The 10,192-nt window shown below is 41.0% G+C and overlaps 1 non-coding gene across 1 annotated transcript; it reads left to right on the top strand.

The window, feature by feature from the left end:
• Positions 1 to 4,572: 4,572 nt before the first annotated feature.
• Trnat-ugu (transfer RNA threonine (anticodon UGU)) lies at positions 4,573 to 4,647 on the top strand. The gene has a single exon. It is a non-coding gene; the product is annotated as a tRNA-Thr (tRNA).
• Positions 4,648 to 10,192: the final 5,545 nt, after the last annotated feature.

The raw sequence follows: 10,192 nt of genomic DNA, 5'->3' as shown, positions 1-10,192 counted from the left end.
GTATTGTCTCGGCAATGTTGGACCAATCCATTTGTTGCTCGTTTCTATCAGCAGTGTTATTAAAGTGGCATACATAACTTTTCCCATTTTTTTCTGTAATAACGCCGTATTTCAGTGCTATGGAAATCTTACGAATAAAAATTACTCGTCTTTTTTTAAAAAGGTTTATTTGAAAACTAAAAATTTTACTACGACATCTGTGGCTAATTGATATATCTGTTTTTACGTGGTTATCAGGAAAAAATGAAAAGATACTTGTTATAACCGAGAGCAAACAAATACTGAAAGACATCGGTTATTCAGAACTAAAATACCCATGTCGTTTTAACTGATCGGTTTTTCTATCTATAAACTGCAGTGTCGCCATAGAAAAGTGTGTCGCTCCATCAATGTCCATAGCAACTTTGACATATGTGTTTATGCGCAATATCGGCAAATGGAAACACGAAGAGGTAATAAGCACCTGAGCGATAGAATTTATTTCACAGTCAGAAAAGTCGAGTGACAGGCAAGACTGAATCACTGTAATAGAAATTATATGGAAAGCTGTGTAAAGGAAAATTTCCAGTTCTTTCGTGGATTCCAAAATTGAAGCAAATTCCGGGACACCAAGGTGACATAGTCTTATACGGATAGTATTCCATGACTAACGTAATTGGCCCATATACTGTACTGGTATACGGATAATATTACACGACTAACGTAATTTACCTGAAATAATTTACAAACATGTTACTGTAACATTCGCTACTACTCATTACGCTAATTCACCTTCAGCCATTAAGCGCAAATCTCAGTTATGATACGTGCGCCAAAAAAAAATTTATCAACCTAGTAACTCAAGACAACTACAAACGATCATTGTGTGCAAAATAAATAGAACACTTCATAAGAAGAACATGACGGGTTTGAATCATTCCCACCGCAAAGGATGAAAAATTCAGGCTCGCACACAAGACCACTTGATAACTAACCAGAAATTCAGATTAGTTGTAGCTTCGGTGACAATCGCCTTTTTTACATTTTCCCCGTAAACTAGATAATTATGAAACGTAAGCAACTACTGTAAAATATCTGCGGAAACGGCCTTGCCGCGGAGGTTGCATCGGTTCACGTGGGATCACCGAAGTTAAGTGCGTTGTCGGGCGTTGAAGGCACTTGGATGGGTGATCATCCAGGCCGCCATGCGCTCTTGCCATTTCTCGGGGTGCACTCAGCCTCATGATGCCAATCGAGGAGCTACTCGACCCAATAGTAGCGGCTCCGGTCAAAAAATACCAACATAACGACCGGGAGAGCAGTGTGCTGACCCCCGCCCCTCCTGTTCGCATCCTCCACGGATGATGACACGGCGGTCGGATGGTGCTGTCCCAGTAGGTCACTCGTGGCCTGAAGACGGAGTGCTTACAAAGCAAACTACTCTCCAGTGGATGGTCGTACTACTGAGACCTTGATGCCTGGCATCAATAACAGATGGCAGCACAAGAGGTTGGCTTACGCCTACTGCCGAATTTTGCGATCTGTCGTAAGCCTGCGTAAGCACGTAGGGCCTTCCGTCTTAAGTGCAAGCATATCCATTGCGTTTTCTGTCAAGCGACTTGAGTGGAATATTTCATTATTTCTGAAATTTTATAGAAATGTTTTTCGTTGTATATCCTCACCATCGGTACTGAATTTACTGTAAAATTACTTGCTCACTTTTCGGAACTTCCGTTCATAGTAAATCGATACTATTTGAAGCCGTGGTAGACACGAGTCTAGTGTGCTTCACCTTCAGCACCTTCTGTGTCAGTCTCGGTTAATATGTCGCTGATTTCACAACGAACAGTTCGTTGTCTACTGAGTATACTGTCTGTTGCACGACACTATCCCTCCCACGCTGCTAAATGTAGGTCGTCGGCAAAATATGACTGCAGTGGAACAAGGGCGTCTGCAGAAATTTCCCCAGTAGGTGGTGGTGGCATTGGTAGTGGTGTGTGTGTGTGTGTGTGTGTGTGTGTGTGTGTGTGTGTGTGTGTGTGTGTGTGTGTGTGTGGAGGACTATTACTATGAAACTCACACAGTCCAGACCGCCAAGGAAAATAAACCTTGAGATTTGGAAAGAGTGTTGATCTTATACCGCTTATACTGCATATTTCAAAATTCCACCTCTAAGGGGGAGACGCAGGACATGAAAGGATTTCTGAATCATGTAGCTATTAAGGTAATTTTGAAGCTAGGCATACGAACATTTGTATCTGGTTTCTAGGTCAGAAATAAAGAAATATGTGTTCCAGTATCTTTGGGAATTTAACCTCTATGAGGTGAAATAGTGGATGAACATTTTATTTTGAGATAAATAATTATGGAAGAACTATGAAAGTATTTTTAAGGCTACATCTACGAAAATTGGTATTTGACTTCAAGGCTACAAATAAGAAAATACGTGTTTCGGTGTTTTTGGAAGTTCAACCCCTAAGGGGATGAAATAGAGTGAGCTGGTGCGTTTCTGGCGCCAGTTTCCGTCGATCGTTGTTTCGATCTTTGAGTCGCGGTCCAGAGGACACTGCTCCCTAAGCGACTGTAGTAGTTCTCTGTGCAGCCCAACATCGGGCTTACCACGCTTACACTGGACACAGTTGCCAACAAATCGCCTGCCATCGCGATATAGGTTGGGCCAAAACATGTATTCCTGAACTCGGTTCAAGGTCTTGAAGAACCCCAAATGACCCCCGTCCGCCGACTCGTGGAAATATCTGAGTGCCATGCTAACTCGTTCCTGTGGAATACAGACCTTCACTTGGCCACGGTTGGCTCCCCCTTTACACAAGAGGCCCGCACGAAGGCAACAGCCAGTGACGACGTCGCCATCCACAAACTGCTGCATATTCGGTCCCCACCCGGCGTCCTCGGCCTGTTTGCCGGCTAAGTCGAAGAAGAAGCCGGGTGTCTCGGAGAGAAGGAAATTCACCCCCAGATCCGGCTCCACGTTTCTGAAAATGGTTCATTATGAAAGCATTATGAAAGCATATCTGACAATTCGTATTCGGCTAATCTGTTACAATTTTTAAAAACTACGTGTTTCACTGGTTTTTAACTTCGAGCATAAGGGGATGAAAATTTTAATGAAATATTTATTGCGTTATATTAAAATATTTTAAATCTGCATCTACGAAAACCGGTATTTCACTTCTCAATTAGATATAAAGAAATATGCGTTATACAAACAAGAATACAAACGGCTTGATTAACAAAAACCTTGGACCCCAGCTGTCAGCATTGCTTTTTGGTCATTCAGCAAAAGACCATGCTTCAACGGCGTTAAGTTTAGAAAAGTTTAGAAAGTGTTGCAGTTTATAAAAGACATAAAAAAAAACGATTAAAGAAAAAATGCTTTGCAGACCATGAACGGTCTAAGTAAGTAAAGAAGCGGATGATAAGCTAGCTCTTTATGCAAATAAGTTGGTCAGTTTATGTTCCGAGACATGTCATGCAGCAGGAACGGAATCCTATAGTTGCTACGATTGGCTAAAGGAAAAGTTTTGCAGAATCACGCGAAATCACTTCTGCAAGTGGCTGAGAATCTCGTAATGAATAAAAATTCTGTACTGAGAATTCCAAGGTGGGAGAGGCGAGATTCCTCCCCCCCCCCCCCCCCCTTCCCCCTTCTCAGAATCCTATCCTTCTTTACCTACAGCAAAAAATAAATAAATAAATAAAACTAGAGAAATTTCTACTGTGAAACTATTTGCATACAAGAGAACGGCCATTAAAATTTAACTCTTCAAAGTTTTAAGCCCTGCCCCGTTCGAAAATTCAATTTCTTTGTAGTTGCATTTTTTAAAGGTGTACTTGTCTAGACTCCTGGAACGGAAAGGTTTTTTTTTTTTAATCCGTGCTTTACAAAAGTTTCTACAGTCCATTGTTTGAAGCAGTGTCACGGCTGCCATGAGCCGCGCGGGGTACCCGCCATGTGTCCAACGCCTTGTCACGGTTCGCGCGGCTCCCCCCGTTGGAGGTTCGAGTCCTCCCTCGGGCATGGTTGTGTGTGTGTTGTCCTTAGCATAAGTTACTGTAAGTAGTGTGTAAACATAGGGACTGATGGTTCAAATGGCTCTGAGCACTTTGGGACTTAACATCTGAGGTCATCAGTTTCCTAGAACTTAGAACGACTTAAACCTAACTAAATTAAGGACATCACACACACCCATGCTCGAGGCAGGATTTGAACCTGCGACCGTAGCGGTCGCGTGGCTCCCGACTGAAGCGCCTACAACCGCTCGGCCACATCGGCCGGTCTATCATGTATTCTAGAAGAGTTGCAAGGTCGTCAGTGGCGCCTGTTCTTTCTAGAACAGTTACTATCTTCATATCTATGGTTAAACGTCACCCAGCCATTGACCTTCGTCTGTGCGAATGCGCACAGGCTACCGGAAATCTTACGGGAATCGTCACCTTAGTGTGAGCCAGTAATGAGTGGATGGACAAATACCTATTAAGTACATTACGTAATCGGATTGTGGGCGGTTCGGGGTGTGAGTCTCACGGGAAGCGTGCGAGGGATAAATTCCTGCAGTCGTGCTGTTCATTTGTGCCCTCGATAGCTCAGATGGATTGAGCGTCTGCCTTGTAAGCAGGAGATCCTGGGTTCGAGTCCCAGTAGCGGCACACTTTTCAGCTGTCCCCATCGAAGTATATCAACAACACCTGTCGGCAGCTGAGGGTTTCAATTAATTATCAGTTGTGTAGCTGATTCGATGAACCCTTTGCCAGGCACTTAAATGTGTTTTGCAGGGTATCCATATAGATGTAGATGATAACTCGTCCCGTGTCGCACGTGCTCAAAATGATTCATACTGCAGAATGCATGCAAACATACTCACCGAAAATACGGACGAATATCAAGTGCAGGCTGCCGAGTGCTGCATATCCAGCTTTGACAGATCGGCTTTTCCTGCCAAGAAGAACAGGAAGTTGCTGTCTAGGAACAATCAGAGGTAGAGGAAGGGTTGATAAATACTCCTTGACTTGCAGACTAAACGTAAATAACGAAAATACATTTTTGGTAAAAATTGGTCAAAACATAATCGGTTGCCCTCCGTATTGGATTAGCTGTTTTGAATATTGAAAATCTGACTTCAGATTCGTTTTCAGCGACATTAAGAATATATGTGTAACACTCAGTTCATGCAAATCGAAGTAATAATATAACTAAATGTTTTCCCTAAACTTTGAACACTTTTTTTTTCGAGTAACGATTTTCTCAGAACGGCATGCAGCATAAATTAAAAGTGGTTCGATCTCTTAACTTCTACCTCTGACCCCTAAAAGTAAACACTTTTCTTAGGAACTTATAGCTATAATATGACATTTGTTAATATTAACTAATTTTTGTGTAGGCATAAGGAGTGAAACAAACCCCTCAAAATCGAACTCAAAGTTCGAATTAGCACTGTATCGTTAAATTTAAGGTTGTTTCATTGCGGTTAGGTATACGCTCCCATTAATTTTATGTATTATCGACTGATGTTATCCATTTTCAAGTTCAGAGAAATAATGTAGTATCAACTGATGTTACCCATTTTTGAATTCAGGTAATATCTGAGGTGCCACACTGCACGCACTCTGCGTACTCCAGTCTCGCAAGCCCTTGATCAAATCATAATTACGGGCGCCATTTTTTATTGAAAATCTAAAATTAAGCTCATAGTATTGTCACTCGTAATTCCCAAACAGATCGTTCGAATGTATTTTCATTGTCTCAAAAAAAATTTCAAATTTACCCTTTTTTGCTCATTTGTATGAGAACCTGGCCGTAACGCCGGAATATAGTCACTAGATTTTTTTTCAGAGACGCTGTACGTTCGCGAGAAGACTTTCGTTCTGCGCGTGTCGAAGGACATTCCTCAGATATTACTGTGTGTGTGCTACTCAGTCGTGCCATTTAAGTGTACATCTTTGCATAGTTTTCCTTTCACGATGTAAACAGTGTTCCGCTCAGTTGCCAACTGGCCAGTGAGTGGTTCCGAAGGTGTCGGATGTGCGGTGCGTTCGGTCTGCTAGGACAACAGCAGACTGGCGTGGTGCGATGGCAGAAGCAGACACTGAGGGAGCTAGCTGCTGGGACGCCAGCGAACAATTTATGCCAAGTAAGACGAAGAGGACTATTCTAAAATTACGAGCCGTCTAAAAAGTGTTTACCATTGGTAAATCTTGCTGTTGAGTCTGACAAAACTGACAGTTTTTCCTAGAGATACAGGAAATCCCCCCACCCCCACTCAATGAATATTTGGTTGTGATGACAGGCCGATTGGTAGTGTAGCCCGAGATCTAAGTTAGGTTGGAAGGTGGTAATTTGATTGAGAGTTGTTTACGCCAACGATTATGAATGCCGACTAAACGTTGTGCGAGCAGATTGCCCTGTAGCGTAGCCTAGTGTTTCCGTCCGCGCCACATTTAACACACTTTCTCTAACTGTGTACAAAAGTCTCACAACAGCCACGATAACTACGTTTCTGGTGGGGGGAGGGTAGAGTCCACTATGTAACTTTCACGGCAAATTTTAGTAACCGCATAAACTAACCGAAATAGAAGCGTCATTTTAACTATATTTCCTTTTGTGGGAAAATAATGGTTCTCCTCTTTTGGCAGCAACTGTAATATGTAGGCGACTTATTAGTTTTTTTTAAACTCTGAATCATGATCTCAATAGACGCAGTGCTTTTTTTACGTTACTTGATTTGTGGTCTATAGTAAACAATGCAACGAATTGGTAAATTCTTTGAAGTTTGACGTGTGTTACATAGACGACGTCTGCAATGTTCGTAAGGCCAAGTTTGCATATATTCGGTGTCTGTTTTTTTGGCCATGTACTGTATAATTAAGGGGAGGAGGATTATGTTCAAGGAGCAGTGCATCAGCAGTCTATGGAGAAATTGAGAATTTGGATCTAACGAACGGCATGCTCGGGCAGTTCGTGATATTCTGTTGACCACTGTGTAATTCGGACACAGTGATCATTGCCTCTCCCTAGTAACCAGGGGACTCGGGTGCTAATCCTGGTCTGGCACAAATTTTCGACAGTGCCCATTGACTAAAGTCTGTGCCCATTGTCAGCTAATATCATTGTTTCGGTGTTAAATAGTATTTTGTTCGCGATACGTGGTTTAGCTTTTTCATGGATAACAGCTTTGAAAAGCGTACAGGTTATATTGATATTCGCTCGTCGTTAGTCCAAGGCAACTATAGCGATTTATAAACACAGTTGTAGTTCGTATTAAGCCCACATACGTAATTGTGTCCTGTGTTTCTTTACCAAGAACTACTCCGTAAGTAATTCCCCTGTAGTGGTATTTTGTTATAGTATTTTGTTTAAATATTTATAGACTGCAGGCTTGGATGAAATATGAAACACATGTCCGAAGTTCCTGTTGATATTGCAGATACTGTTTCATCCGTACTAGGGGCCAAAACATTTCATCAAATACAGAAGGACACAATTTGTCTCGAGATTTAGCAATTTTTCGTAATAGAGGCCTTGCGTCGATATGTTTTTCTCTAATTCTTGTTTGGACTTAATCTTAAAACACACTAACTCTTCCACCACTTATTCGATATGTGTTTTCATCCCTTTCGTAGCCTAGAGTTCCTAAACGGTCGATAATATTAATAATTTCCTTTCTCAATTTTATTTTCTGTAAAATCTCCTGTTTATGGTTATTGCTAACATGTTTCACGTTCTCACTTTTATTATTTTTATTTTTCTAGTTTTGTGCCTTGTAGCCAAATTTTCTTTGAATCTGGTTTTCAATTCTGAAATAGTAACAGTTGAAGGTCAAGAGAAGATTGCGGTCTATTTGAGGAGAGTGGCTTGGAGATTTTTTATAACAGACGTATACAGGTCATGGGGATCCTTACCTATATACATTTACTTCGAGTGTGATGTAGCCCATTCTCTTGTCATGATCTCGGCTGTATCGTAGCACATTGTCTCGGTTAGGTTGGAGATTTCTGTTGAGAGTTGCCGAAGTCAACGAAAGTGATTACAAAGTAAACACTGTGCTAACAGAACGATCTGTAGCGTAGTCCAACACGTTCTTTCTGTCCTTTTAAAGCCTCTTTTAATTAAAAATAACTAAAGCTGCAAGATACAATCACAAAAACTGTATTACGTAACAGAGTAATCCCAGACTATTGTTGTGTAAGTTGTGTGCGTACACTATTTTTTTTGTCAGTGAATATACACTTTTTTACTCATTTGCTGGGTTTCAGTTTTCCCCGTTTTCTGGCAAAAAACCTTTTCCTGTGAAGGGCCCATTAGCTTGTCGGTTATATTTGTGACTTTCTCGACGGTCAGTAATTTCCTGATAGTCCATCCACCGGCGTCATTGTTAACATCGGATATAGATTTTAGTATTAGGAAGGCTAATATGAAGCTAATGCATAAGTAGGTCTAATGATTAATAAAAATAGGAATGCGGGTAAGCTACTACAAACAGCATAGTGAACGCATTGTTGTGGCCAAGATAGCCACGAATCCCACGCCTACCAAAGTCGTAAAAGTAGTCCGCAGATGATGAAGAAATTGATGAAATGTGTGATGAGATAAAGGAAATCATTCGGATAGTGATGGGAGATGAAAATTTAATATTAATGGGTGACTGGAATTCGACAGTAGGAAATGGAAGAAAAGGAAACGTAGTAGGTGAATATGGAATGGGGGTAAAAAATGAAAGAGGAAGCCGCCTGGTAGGTTTTTGCCCAGAGCATAACTTAATCATAGCTAACACTTGGTTCAAAAATCATGAAAGAAGATTGTATACGTGGAAGAGACCTGGAGATACTGCAATATTTCATATATATTATATAATGGTAAGACAGAGATTTAGGAACCAGATTTTAAATTGTAAGACATTTCCAGGGGCAAATGTGGACTCTGATCACAATATATTGATTATGAACTGTAGATTAAACTGAAGAAACTGGAAAAAGGTGGGAATTTAAGGAGATGGGACCTGAAAGAACTGACAGAATCAGAAGTTGTAGAGTGTTTCAGGAAGATCATTAGGGAACGATCTACGGGAATGGGGGAAAGTAATACAGTATGATGAGGGATCTGAGTGGTGTACTGTCAAGGGGGAGGGGGTTCCTCAGGGATCAGTGTTGGGGCCGCTCCAGTTCCTTATTTATATAAATGATATGCCCTCAAGTATTATGGGTAACTCTAAAATATTTCTGTTTGCTGATGACACTAGCTTGGTAGTAAAGGATGTTGGGTGCAACATTGACTCCGTTTCAAGTAGTGCAGTACATGACCTCAGTCCATGGCTTGTAGAAAATAAACTAACGTTAAATCACAGTAAGCTTCAGTTTTTACATTTTCTAACACACAATTCAACAAAACCTGACGTTTTAATTTCACAGCATGGGCATATGATTGGTGAAACTGAACGGTTCACATTCCTAGGTGTTCAAATAAATAGTAAGATGTCGTGGAAAGCCCACGTTCAGGATCTTGTTCAAAGACTTAATACTGCCATTTTCACTATTGGAACGGTGCCGAAAGTGAGTGATACTTCGACAAGTAAATTAGTCTACTTTGCTTATTTCCATTCACTTATGTCGTATGGTATTATGTTTTTGGGTAACTCTTCCCATTCTAGATGGATATTTTTGGCTCAGAAACTGGAGGTTCGGGCAAAAAGTGGTGTGAGTTCACGAACCTCTTGTCGACCTCTGTTCAGGGAGTCTGGGTATTTTGACATTGGCCTCTCAATATGTATATTCCTTATTGTCGTTTCTTGTTACCAATATTAGTTTATTTCCAACAATAAGCAGCTTTCACTCGGTTAATACTCGGGAGAAATCAAACCTATATTTGGATCGGACTTCCTTAACTCTTGTGCAAAAATGTGTGCAGTATACTGCTGCATCCATTTTCAATAAGCTGCCACTCGAATTCAAAAATCTTAGCAGTAATCCACGCGCTTTCAAATCGAAACTGGAGTGTTTCCTCATGGGTCACTCCTTCTATTCTGTCGAGGAGTTAATTGAAAAATTAAGCTGAGTCTCATTGTACTGCTGATAGCGTTTGCTTAAACTTATGGACTGATTTTCTCTCAGGTTCATGAACATGTATTCGAGTAGATTTCCCCACCATGTTATAGTTCTGGGTGGAGATTTTAATTTGCTGGATATAGACTGGGAGACTCAA

This window comes from Schistocerca gregaria, unplaced genomic scaffold, assembly GCF_023897955.1.
Source record: "Schistocerca gregaria isolate iqSchGreg1 unplaced genomic scaffold, iqSchGreg1.2 ptg000418l, whole genome shotgun sequence".
Taxonomy (NCBI): domain Eukaryota; kingdom Metazoa; phylum Arthropoda; class Insecta; order Orthoptera; family Acrididae; genus Schistocerca; species Schistocerca gregaria.
Note: the sequence above shows the minus strand (reverse complement) of the source record. Positions and strands in the feature narration are given on the sequence as shown.